Here is a 10,691-nt window from a genome sequence, read left to right as displayed (position 1 = left end):
CAATGGTTGAAATTATATAACTTTTTTCACTTAGAGTGTTTGAGCCACAGACACTGCAATACATGGATGTTGGCCTTGCACTTCTTCTGTTTTAAGCCTGGATGTTAAAAAATTACCCCAAACTCAAATGTTACACAAAATATGTTGCTGATAAATTTTACAAAGCCACCATGAAAAATACACTTATCACATAATCTAAGACCCAACTAAACAGTAGATTGTTCCAAACTACACTGTCGCCCATAAAGTTGGAATAATGTTGTTTTCAGACACATTCGTCTTTTAAAACCTATTTTACATGAGTAATCACCTTTGGCCTGGTTTAATGATCACATACTGGGTCCCAGTAACACTTTATCCATCAAGAATGAATCATATTGTCAAAATGATTTCATGAGAACAGGTAAAAATATCTCATCACAACTTTATGGGCAACAGTGTATAATTTTACACATTTTCTTATTGATAAAGAACATAGAAAACCACAAATGGATGAGGGCTCTTATTTGGCTTTGACCATTTACACTTATTTAATAATTTTACAAGATACTTTTAATGTTTGGCATGTATTCATTCAGCTGTATTTCAAAAATATACAGCACATGGTCCAAAGTGAATGGATATTGATAAATCCCGACATTGAAAGATGACAGTCTTTATATAGAGCTGTTCTTCTGTTGAGTCCGTGTGCATCTGCTGTGTTCTTCTGGATGGTTTCCATTACAAAAGAGGTTTGATTCTTCAACCTGTTCACTTTGTCTCTTTGGTTCAGTTGAGCTGGAAATCACATTGGACAGCCAGTCAGTAACATGCATCCATTTTACACTAAATATACTGTATTCAAAAAACAGTTAAAGCAATTGTACACACACACGCAAGCACGCACGCGCGCACACACACACACACACACACACACACACACACACACACACACACACACACACACACACACACACACCTGTTGTCCGGGATAAGGCAAAGTGTTGGGAACAATTCATCCGTGGAGGCTGATGTCAGAGGGTCACGTGTGGGAGTGGGGGAGGGTGCATGTGTCAAGTATTTGATGAGCTTTTCTGGAGCTGAACTTGTGCTCGCTTCCATGTCACCTACAAAGATTAAATTACATTTTATTGATCCTACTCAGGAAATTGACTTAAAGATCAAATATTGCATAAATAAAAAAGAAACAGGAGGGAAGAATAAAAGACAATATAAAACAAATGTACACTACAGTATTCAAGTCAAGTCAAATATTGAAGTTAAAAGATATTCAAGTAACAATTATAGTTGAATTTACTTTTTTTCTGGTGTTTGCAATTAACAAATTACACAAGAACAGTTTAAATAGTCAAATGAAACTGATATAACGAGGATTTTATTCAAATTCAACACCAAGTCTTACTTTCAATGACTACTGCAGTCTCAAAATTATTCAACCCCCTGAGCAGAATTCCTCAGAAGAGCACACATTTGCATATCAGGTGCAGTCTCAAGTGCTTCAATAGGCTCTATGCACATTCCCACTACTTCCTGAACTTAAGGCAACTCCTTTATTTCCTGTCTGTCATTACTGGTCACACTGATTAATCCAGGTGTGTCTGCTACTTCTTGTTGTGACTACTGTGGTCAGCTGGTGGACAGTTTTAGACACCTGGGTGTTCACATAAACAAGAAACTGGACAGGTCAAACAACACAGATGCCTTGTACAAAAAGGGCCAAAGTCTTCTTCACCTTTTGAGGAGACTGAGGTCCTTTGGAGTCCACAGGCCTCTGCTATGGACATTCTATGACTCTGTGGTAGCCTCTGCTATCCACTATGCTGTGGTCTGGAGGGGGTTCCACTGAACGGGACAGGAAGAGACTGAACAGCCTGGTCAAGGGCCAGCTCCATCCTGGGTGGACACTGTGGAGCATCCGTACTGTCTGACAGTTTGCAATTCCACTCTGTTTTAAATATGTTTATAGTCTGTATACTTTTATTACTACTATTTTTGCACTTTCTTTATGCTGCCTTTTTTTCTGTTGCTGCTTTGACCATTAAATTTCCATGTTGTGGGATCAATAAAGTCTAATCTAATCTAAAAGTCTACAAAGGCTTGGTTTCAGAAGAAGTCCTGGAAGATACTAGAGCGGCCTTCACAGTCACCTGACTTGAACCCCACTGAAAGTCTGTGATGGGATTTGAAAAAGGCAGTTGCAGCACACAAACTCAAGAATATTAATGAACTGGAAGCCTTTAGCCACAAGGAATGGGCTACAATTCCCCAGGAATGCTGCTAGAAGCTGGTGTCCGCCTATGCATCACATTTGCAGCAGGTCATAACAGTGAAAGGGTGCTCTACTACGTACTAAATATACTTGTCACAAAGGGGTTGAATAATTTTGAGACTGCTGTAATCATTAAAAGTAATATTTTACGTTAAATTTGGAGAAACCACTTGCAGTTTTAGCTGAGTTGAGCTATTCAAGTTATACTTGTATGATGTGTTCATTGCAAACAGTTGCTAGTTTTTAGATTTTACCAATAAACTCAAAAATACAGAGCTTGAATGCATAATTTTGATTGCAACTGTATGTTATCTGCAAAAAAGTAAGTCAGTTGGCTCATATCACTACATGTTTTTGAAGGATTTGTTACTTACGTTTTAAAAAGGCACTTTGTGACTCTGATATTTGAGGTTTCTTTGAGTCAGCAAACGGACTTAAATTTAAAAACTGGTGTTTGAGCCATGTTGCTCGATCTTCCTCAAAAGCCTTCCTCTGCAAATGAAGACACATTAAAATATACCCAAATAAAATGTCACAACAACTTTAAACACAAAACACACAGATTGTAAATGTGTAATCAGAGCACATATGGTTATGAAAGACCAAATCAATTGAATTCCCTTGAAGCTGAGGTGAGTGTTAGTTTTTAAGATTTTCTTTCATCATATTCTAATTCAAATGGTTGGAGAAGAAACATGATATCTGCACTTCTTTTTCCTGGCTGTAGAAAATCTACCTTGTGATGCAGAATTCTGGTTGTTCACACAGGAGAGACATAAAATGTATGACTGACAGTGTTAACTAGTGATGACTGTTATTACCTCCGCCAAGGAGGTTATGTTTTTGCCAGGGTTTGTTTGTTTGTTTGTTTGTCTGTCTGTTTGTTTGTCTGTCCGTTAGTGTGCAACATAACTCAAAAAGTTATGGACAGATTTGGATGAAATTTTCAGGGTTTGTTGGAAATGGGATAGGAAGAAATGATTAAATTTTGGTGGTGATCGGGGGTGGGGGGGCCCACGGGGGGGCCCACTGATCAGCCTTGGCGGAGGTCTGCGCTCTCCGAGTGCTTCTAGTTTATTTTGTTATTGACTGATATTTACTCTTGACTGCAGAAGTAATATTAGTGAATCGTTAGCCTCATAGCATAATTGCCCAAGTCATAAACTATATGTACAACAGTACTGAAACACATTTTATTCAGGTGTTTCTTTTCTAACAGGTGTCTGGGATACAAAACAATAATGACTTATATCAGAATATAGTTTTATATTGGGATAAATAACATTGCATTGGTTAGTTTGGATTAAATTATTATCTTTGCTTCCAAAATGCCTCACATTGATTTTTTTAATCCATGACTATGATTTTAAATGTTCTACCTCTAAATTTCTAAAATATTTTTTTGTGCTCTGACTAAATAATAATTTTCTACCACAACTAACCATCTACGTTAGTTCACACCACACTTGGGAAGAAAAATCTTCCATTAAACTTTAATTAAATATTGATGTTTATAAACTATATGGATATAAATATGGGACACATCATGTCTACAGCTATAAGATGTCTTGTTCATGCTGATTTGACATATAAACATCAATATTAATAATCAATACAATATTTATCCCAAAATAAAACTATATTATGATGTTTGTCATTATTATTTTGTATCCCACAGCTCTGTTAGAAAAGAAACACCTGAATTAAATGTGTCCCAATATTTTTGTCCATTTGTGTTTAAGTTAAACAATGCTATGAGGCTAACGATATGTTCCTCTGACTTCCATTAGAATCTTGCAGCTTTAGTTTTTATCTTGTTTTGATCACCTCGTGGCTCAATCTTATGGCTGCTTCAGTGAAGTTCCTCCTCTCCTTCTCAAAGATCTTCCTCTGTTCCTCTAAGGTCTTCCACTCTCCTCGGAGGCTCTCTTTTCCTGAAGCATATAACAGTTGTTCAGCAGGGATGTCGTCTCCTCATCACATGGAGAGTTCAGCTGCTGCTACAAAAAGAAGAACCACCAAACAGTCAGTGCAGTCTGAGCAAATAACACAAAACTGAGCTGCTCTGTGTAAGTGTTTCTTTGTGCCCTAACTTCGGTGTGACTTCAAACAGACTCACCTGTAGGAGCTGCTGTTGTGTTTGAATGAAGTCTTTGCACTGATGGATCTCAAGCTTCAGTCTTTGCATCTCTTCGTCATGAGTCTCTCTTGGAACTGCATCAGCGCAGCCACTTTCACCCAGCTGAGCCAAAGATGCTGCAGGAACAGCTAAAAGTAATAAGTGTCTGCAGTTGTGTTGCCAAAGAAGTTTTACGTAACAATCTGAGAAAGAAACATGGATCCAGGATGTAAGAGACAGGAAACACTGAAACATGTTTTAAAGCTAGTAGCTATGTCAAGGAGAAAAAAAAATCCCTAACTCTTCAGTATATTATAATCCACGTTAGATTTATATGTTTTGTTTTTTTCTCTTTTTTTATTCATTTCTTATTTTGTCATTATATTTTCAACATATTTATGTCATAGCTCACAAAAAAGTGCTTTGACATGACAATGTGCTCCTCTACAGCTAAAACAATATGTTATATATGACACTGAATCTTTACGGGTGTTTTACAGCTGCATTGGCCAGTTGCTGATATGTCTGATATGTCTGTACATACCTTTTCCACAGATGATATTAGTCCAACTCAGGTCTTTAGTGTTGTCATTATATAACACCAGGTACTTTTTCTAGTAGCAGATTTAAGTGTCATCAGTTTTATTTTTGCCTTACAATAGCTCCTGTCACATTGTTCATATCCGCAGTGATGCAACTTCACAACCAGCTACAGTGAGGGACAACTAGACCTGTAGTGGATGTGCAATGTGCTGGCGAAACCAAAACCGAGTTGATTTGAGTACTACTGACACTGTCAGCAGAAAAGTGGTATTTGTGACTAATCATACACATATTGTAACTGGCAGCTCCCTTTACCTGTGATACTTCAGCTTCACTTTTCCAAAGAAGCAAGAAATAGCTTTGTGTCAAGTATGAGTCTATAAAGTGTATGCTTAGAGCAGAGAGGAGAGAGCTGCATGAAGAAGATGTGTATGCTCAGTTGTGATGTGTTTTTTTCTGCCTACTGAAGCTTTAATGGTAAGATTTTTCCTTGACAACAGTGGCAACCAATTATATATTGTGTTGATACTACATATAATAATGTACAATACACATAATACTTATCAATAGTATATTTCATACTATCTACAGTCAAGCCAGACACCTGATCTACATGATAAAAACCCAGGGAACAGTAAATGGCCTTGTGTTTTTCAGCTAACTTTCACTGTGTTAATCACACTCAGCCTGCCTAAACCGTTTATAATGTGTAGAATACTGACATGAACACTACCTTGGCTGTCTAGTCTTTCAACGTGGCTCTTGAGTCTTCTCCATTGCAAACGAATACTGTTAGTCAGTTTTTCTCGTGCATGATCACAAACCAGTTCAATGCTTTCCTTACTGGAATCAAATACTTCCTCTTCTTCCTCCGATTCAACCTGCCATGATAAGAAAATACTGTATGTTTTCCAATCATCTATTCACACACAAACACATGTTGTAGTGCTTACATTGTTTTGTACTGGAAACAAATAGCAGCAAGAAAACATTTAAACGAACAACTACTTTGTCACACAGAAATTCAACTATTTTTTAAATAACTTTGTAAGTTATGTAAAAATGAACACTGACATAAACACAACTTCTTTGAATGTTTAAAAAAAATTATTTCTCATGAAATGTTAATATTATTGATCGTGGCCAACCTTAATGCCACCACCATCATGTTTATCTCCTCTCAAAGAAGGTTTCCTTGAGCTGAGAATGGACACCATGTCTTTTTTCATCTGCTGCAACACTTTCCTCAGCTCTGCATTTTCCAGCAATAACTCCCTCTGTCGGCTGTCGTAGTCACTCAGCAGAGTTTTGTACATTTCTCCTTCATGCCTAAGGATAAAAAAAGACAAGCATTTGCTTTATTTATCACAAAACCCATTTCTAAGTTAAAGGCCTTTAAATTAATTAAGTTAATCCCAAATGCAATCATAATGTCAGCCTGTGTGATTATATAACTCCAAAAGGCTGCAATTTAAAGGTCCAGATTTAGAAGTGATCTAATCAGGAAAAGAACATAACTTGATACCAATTTGTATTCAGTGAAACTGAGCAGAAAGTATTTGACACCTTTTTTGTATTGTTGAAATTATTTTACGCTAGTGTAATTTTGCATGTCTCCGTTACAATAAATTGAAGATAAGTAATTTTCCTTGATAACTAACCAAGCAGACACAATAGCTTTTTCCTCAATAATAACACTCTGAGTTTTTCCACAAATCATGAAGTAGTGCTGTAAGTTAACCAATATTTGAACGATGCAAACATTAAATGAAATCTGTCACATAGAGATTGACTATGATCAAACAACTGTTGCAATTATTTGCAGTGTTTGAAATGTGTTCCTGCTTTTTTAGATCTACATAAAGACCTTAGTACCTCAGCTACAGTACAATGACACGTTATAAAGTAACAAAGTAAAAAACCTGGGCGTTATCTTTGACTCTGAGCTCAACTTCATCCCACATATTAGATCCACCGTAAAAACAGGTTTCTATCACCTTAAGAACATAGCCAGAGTCCGTCCAGTTCTCTCGAGCCAACACGGAGATGCTGATGCATGCTTTTATTTCTAGTAGAATCGAGTACTGTAATGCCCTGCTTTCTGGTCATCCCAAAGATAGACTCTCACAACTCCAACTCCTTCAGAATTCAGCCGCTTGAGTGCTGACGAAGACCAGAAGGCGGGCTCACATTACACCGGTTTTAAAATCACTGCATTGGCTCCCCGTGTGTTTCAGGATCAATTTTAAGGTCCTTTTAATAGTTTTTAAATGTCTTAATGGTCTTGCACCTTCTTATGTTTTGACTTGCTTTTACTTTATGAACCCTCGCGGACCCTGAGGTCCTCTGGCACTGGCCTTTTAACAGTTCCAAAAGCTAACACAAAAACTCATGGCGAGGCAGCTTTTCAGCATTATGCTCCTCGCCTCTGGAACAGCCTGCCAGGGAACCTCAGGGCCGCAGAGAATGTAGAAATTTTTAAAACCAGGCTCAAGACCCACCTTTTTAATTTGGCGTTCTAACTAATGCCTCTGTTTTATCCACTCTAAGGTTTTCTAGTTATATACATATATATATATTATATAATATATATATATATATATACATATCTTAAGATTCTTTTAACCAATGCTTCTGTTTTATCATTTTAACGTTCAATATTTATATTATATTTATATTTATGTCTTACATTTAGATTCTTTTAATCAACTCTTTTATATCTTTTTAATGTTTCTTATCTATATTCTCCAGTGTTTCATCAGAAGGAGCCCTCCATGCCGGGGGGGGGCTGTGGACTCTGGCGGCTGTGGTGCCTTCTTTCACTGGGGTCTGCTCCTTTCTGGTGGGTGGGGGTCCCTGCCGCTGCGATGCGGTGCAGTTGGCCCTCTCCCACAGGTTGGGATGCGGTGCTGTGTCGCTGGTGCCTGGTTGCCAGGGTCGGCAGCTGCCTCCTGATGCGGATGGCTCCCTGAGACAGTGCCTCTTCCTCTTTTACTTTTACTTTCTGGTCCTCTCGTGCTCAGTTAGTCTTTTTAAGTATGTCTGTGCTTGTGGGTGTGTGTGTGTGTGTGTGGGGTGGTACTGATTTTTAAACTTACATGTAAAGCACTTTGTGCTACACCTTTAATGTATGAAAAGTGCTATATAAATAAAGATTGATCGATTGATTGATAAAAAGCCAGAGGATAAACATACTTTGCCTCTGTCTTCTCTGTTTTCCAAAGGCTTCGCTTGCCATCAGCTCTTCCAATGCTGTTTAATACATCAATGGCTGAGGGGAAGAAGCAAAACCAAGAAGACAAGATTAGAAATGAAGAAACTGAAGAATCTACAAGCGTTTATCAATCAACACCTCATACCTACAGTATATGACACAAAAGCCAATGCAGAGACTGAGGTTTCAACATATTCAATTTAACCTTGTTTCTTTTCCTTTTTGTCAACCAGAAGTTGATTCAAGCGTTCCTTCAGTTTGTTAAATTCTCTTTCTTTTCTTTTCATCTCATGGTTGTACTGGCTGGCTCGGCTTGCAATTATGTTCTGAAGTTTTTGTACCTGCAACGAAAGAAATAAGACACAGTGTTTCTTTTTAAACTGTCATACTGAGACAACATACCTGCTAGTGATACCATTCCATGGATTATTCCAAAGAAATTACCTCTTCTTTTTCATTTTTCAGGCAGTTCTGGAGGCTCTTCACTTTTAGATGTAGTTGTCGTTCCCTCTCAAGAAGTCCAGTATTTTCTCTTTTAGAAAGTTCAAGCTGCTCCTGTGAAAACACACCCAAAAGTCTTGCTGAGTCCAATATCATAATAATAAGGGTTTTCCTTAGGTTTTCAAAGATTTTAGGCAATGTCCTTGGATCCAGGGGGTGGTGGCATTTTTTATGGTATTTTTGACCATGGTTATCATATTGTAAAACTAGAAAAGCTAGAAAAGCACAGACCTCCGCCAAGGCAGATCAGTGCCCACCCCCAATCACCACCAAAATTTAATCATTTGTTCCTTGTGCCAGTATCAACATTTCCTGAAAATTTCATTCAAATTCGTCCATAACTTTTGAGTACTTTTTGAGTTAACCCTGATGAAAACCTCCGCCGTTACACTTGGCGGAGGTAATAAAGCTCACAACACTCACAATGCTTAAAGGGTACCTGTAGTGAATTTTCATTGGTATCTATTTCCAAAGATCACATATCCTAGAGGTACTGCCAGGTAACTTACGTCATAGCCCTTTTTCAAGTACGTGTTGTCAAGTATTAAAACACTGTTCCGTCAGTCAGTCATGGTCAGAGACATGTTTCCTCCTTCATGGGCTGTTCCAGCACCGGTACTGATCTAGACTGCTTGTGTTGTTTGATTACCTGGGCTGAGATGGACTGGTCACTGACCCCATGCAGCAGACACCAGTCTAATCACATTATCACCTAGTGCTGGGTCAATGGCAGAGTACAAAGCTTACGGCTGCGCAAACAAGTGCCAACACATACTTTAACTCAATCCGACTCACTGACTGCTGCTTGTTTACTCGTATTCATCACCCACTATTAAAAAACTACGTCACTTACGTCCAGCAATGGTTGCTCCCTATAGGTTCTGCCCCCACACATAATTCACACAATAAAAAGGTCCCGTGTGGTTTATATATGGCAGTGTTTTACTGAATTTGTGCCTCTGTTTCATACACAAAGCACAATTAATGCGGTACGCATAACCAGTACAGGTACACTTTAATGGTCAAAGGTCTGTTAATAGTCATATTGGTATTTTATCCACACTTCAAAAGACAGAACTACAGTAAATTCATTTTCAGTATACACAGACAGTTATGTCACTCTTCATAGAGTAAAACTGCATCTGGGCTTTGAGGTGGTTTTGTTTTTATACAGAATATTTAACCAAATTCAAAAGCTACTGTGGGGCTGCTATTGGAAAACTTGTAATTTTCCTGGTAAATCACTGCTCAGTTTACACAACATACACTCTTAAGCCATATTCACATAGGACTACTCAAATTGCGGACCTCTGGTTATTTGTAAATTAACCATTCCTTGTCTGGGTTTCATGTCGCACATTCACATGGAATAAGCAAAGTCTCGTCTGTGTTTTACTTAAGTGTACTGACATTATTCCCCTGTTCTGATGTCAAGAGAGGACAATACTTACAGATAAATTGAAAGACTCATCATCTTTTCAGATGTTGCTTTTCTGAAGGATTTAGGTGTGTTCTTTTAGTGAATATCCATGCAGTATCTGAATTTTCCCCCAAAACACATTGAATAGATGCACAAAGGAGGCAAAAATGTTGCAAACGCAACCGTGTTCCAGATATGTTGATTCAAATGGGACTAATATCACAGGATCTCTCCGTTTGATGAAATAGGGTAAGGAATTTGTGGTGGAATTTTTGTTTTTTGTTTTACTATGAGCCAAGTATGTCATAATTTTGGGTTAATATCATAGCAATATGTGGACATTAAGGGTAGAACTAAGGCTGCCAGGGTGCAATCCAGAAAAAGTGCTTTGGAGAGTGGGCGCTTTTGACTATCGGTTTGCAAAATTATGAACATAGATGCAGCCAGCTGTTTCCAATAATGACCTGCATTGATTGCTCTACTGAGATCAGTACAGATTAGCGTAGAGCCAGCTTATACATAAATACACCTGATGACGCAGTGGGGCTCCAACTAGTTTTCCATTATGAGATGGACGGTTAGTGGATGAATATAACCAAGTCCATAAAACCAGGTTAAACAAGTA

The 10,691-nt window shown here is 38.0% G+C and overlaps 1 long non-coding RNA gene and 1 pseudogene across 1 annotated transcript; one reads left to right on the top strand and one right to left on the bottom strand.

Annotated features, from left to right (window-relative positions):
* Window positions 1-37: 37 nt before the first annotated feature.
* Window positions 38-572, top strand: LOC115418463 (uncharacterized). Its single transcript, XR_003935290.1, has 2 exons — window positions 38-403; window positions 439-572. It is a non-coding gene; the product is annotated as an uncharacterized LOC115418463 (long non-coding RNA).
* Window positions 556-8,757, bottom strand: LOC115418458 (afadin- and alpha-actinin-binding protein-like; annotated as a pseudogene).
* Window positions 8,758-10,691: the final 1,934 nt, after the last annotated feature.

This window comes from Sphaeramia orbicularis, chromosome 4 (assembly GCF_902148855.1).
Source record: "Sphaeramia orbicularis chromosome 4, fSphaOr1.1, whole genome shotgun sequence".
Lineage (NCBI taxonomy): Eukaryota > Metazoa > Chordata > Actinopteri > Kurtiformes > Apogonidae > Sphaeramia > Sphaeramia orbicularis.
Note: the sequence above shows the minus strand (reverse complement) of the source record. Positions and strands in the feature narration are given on the sequence as shown.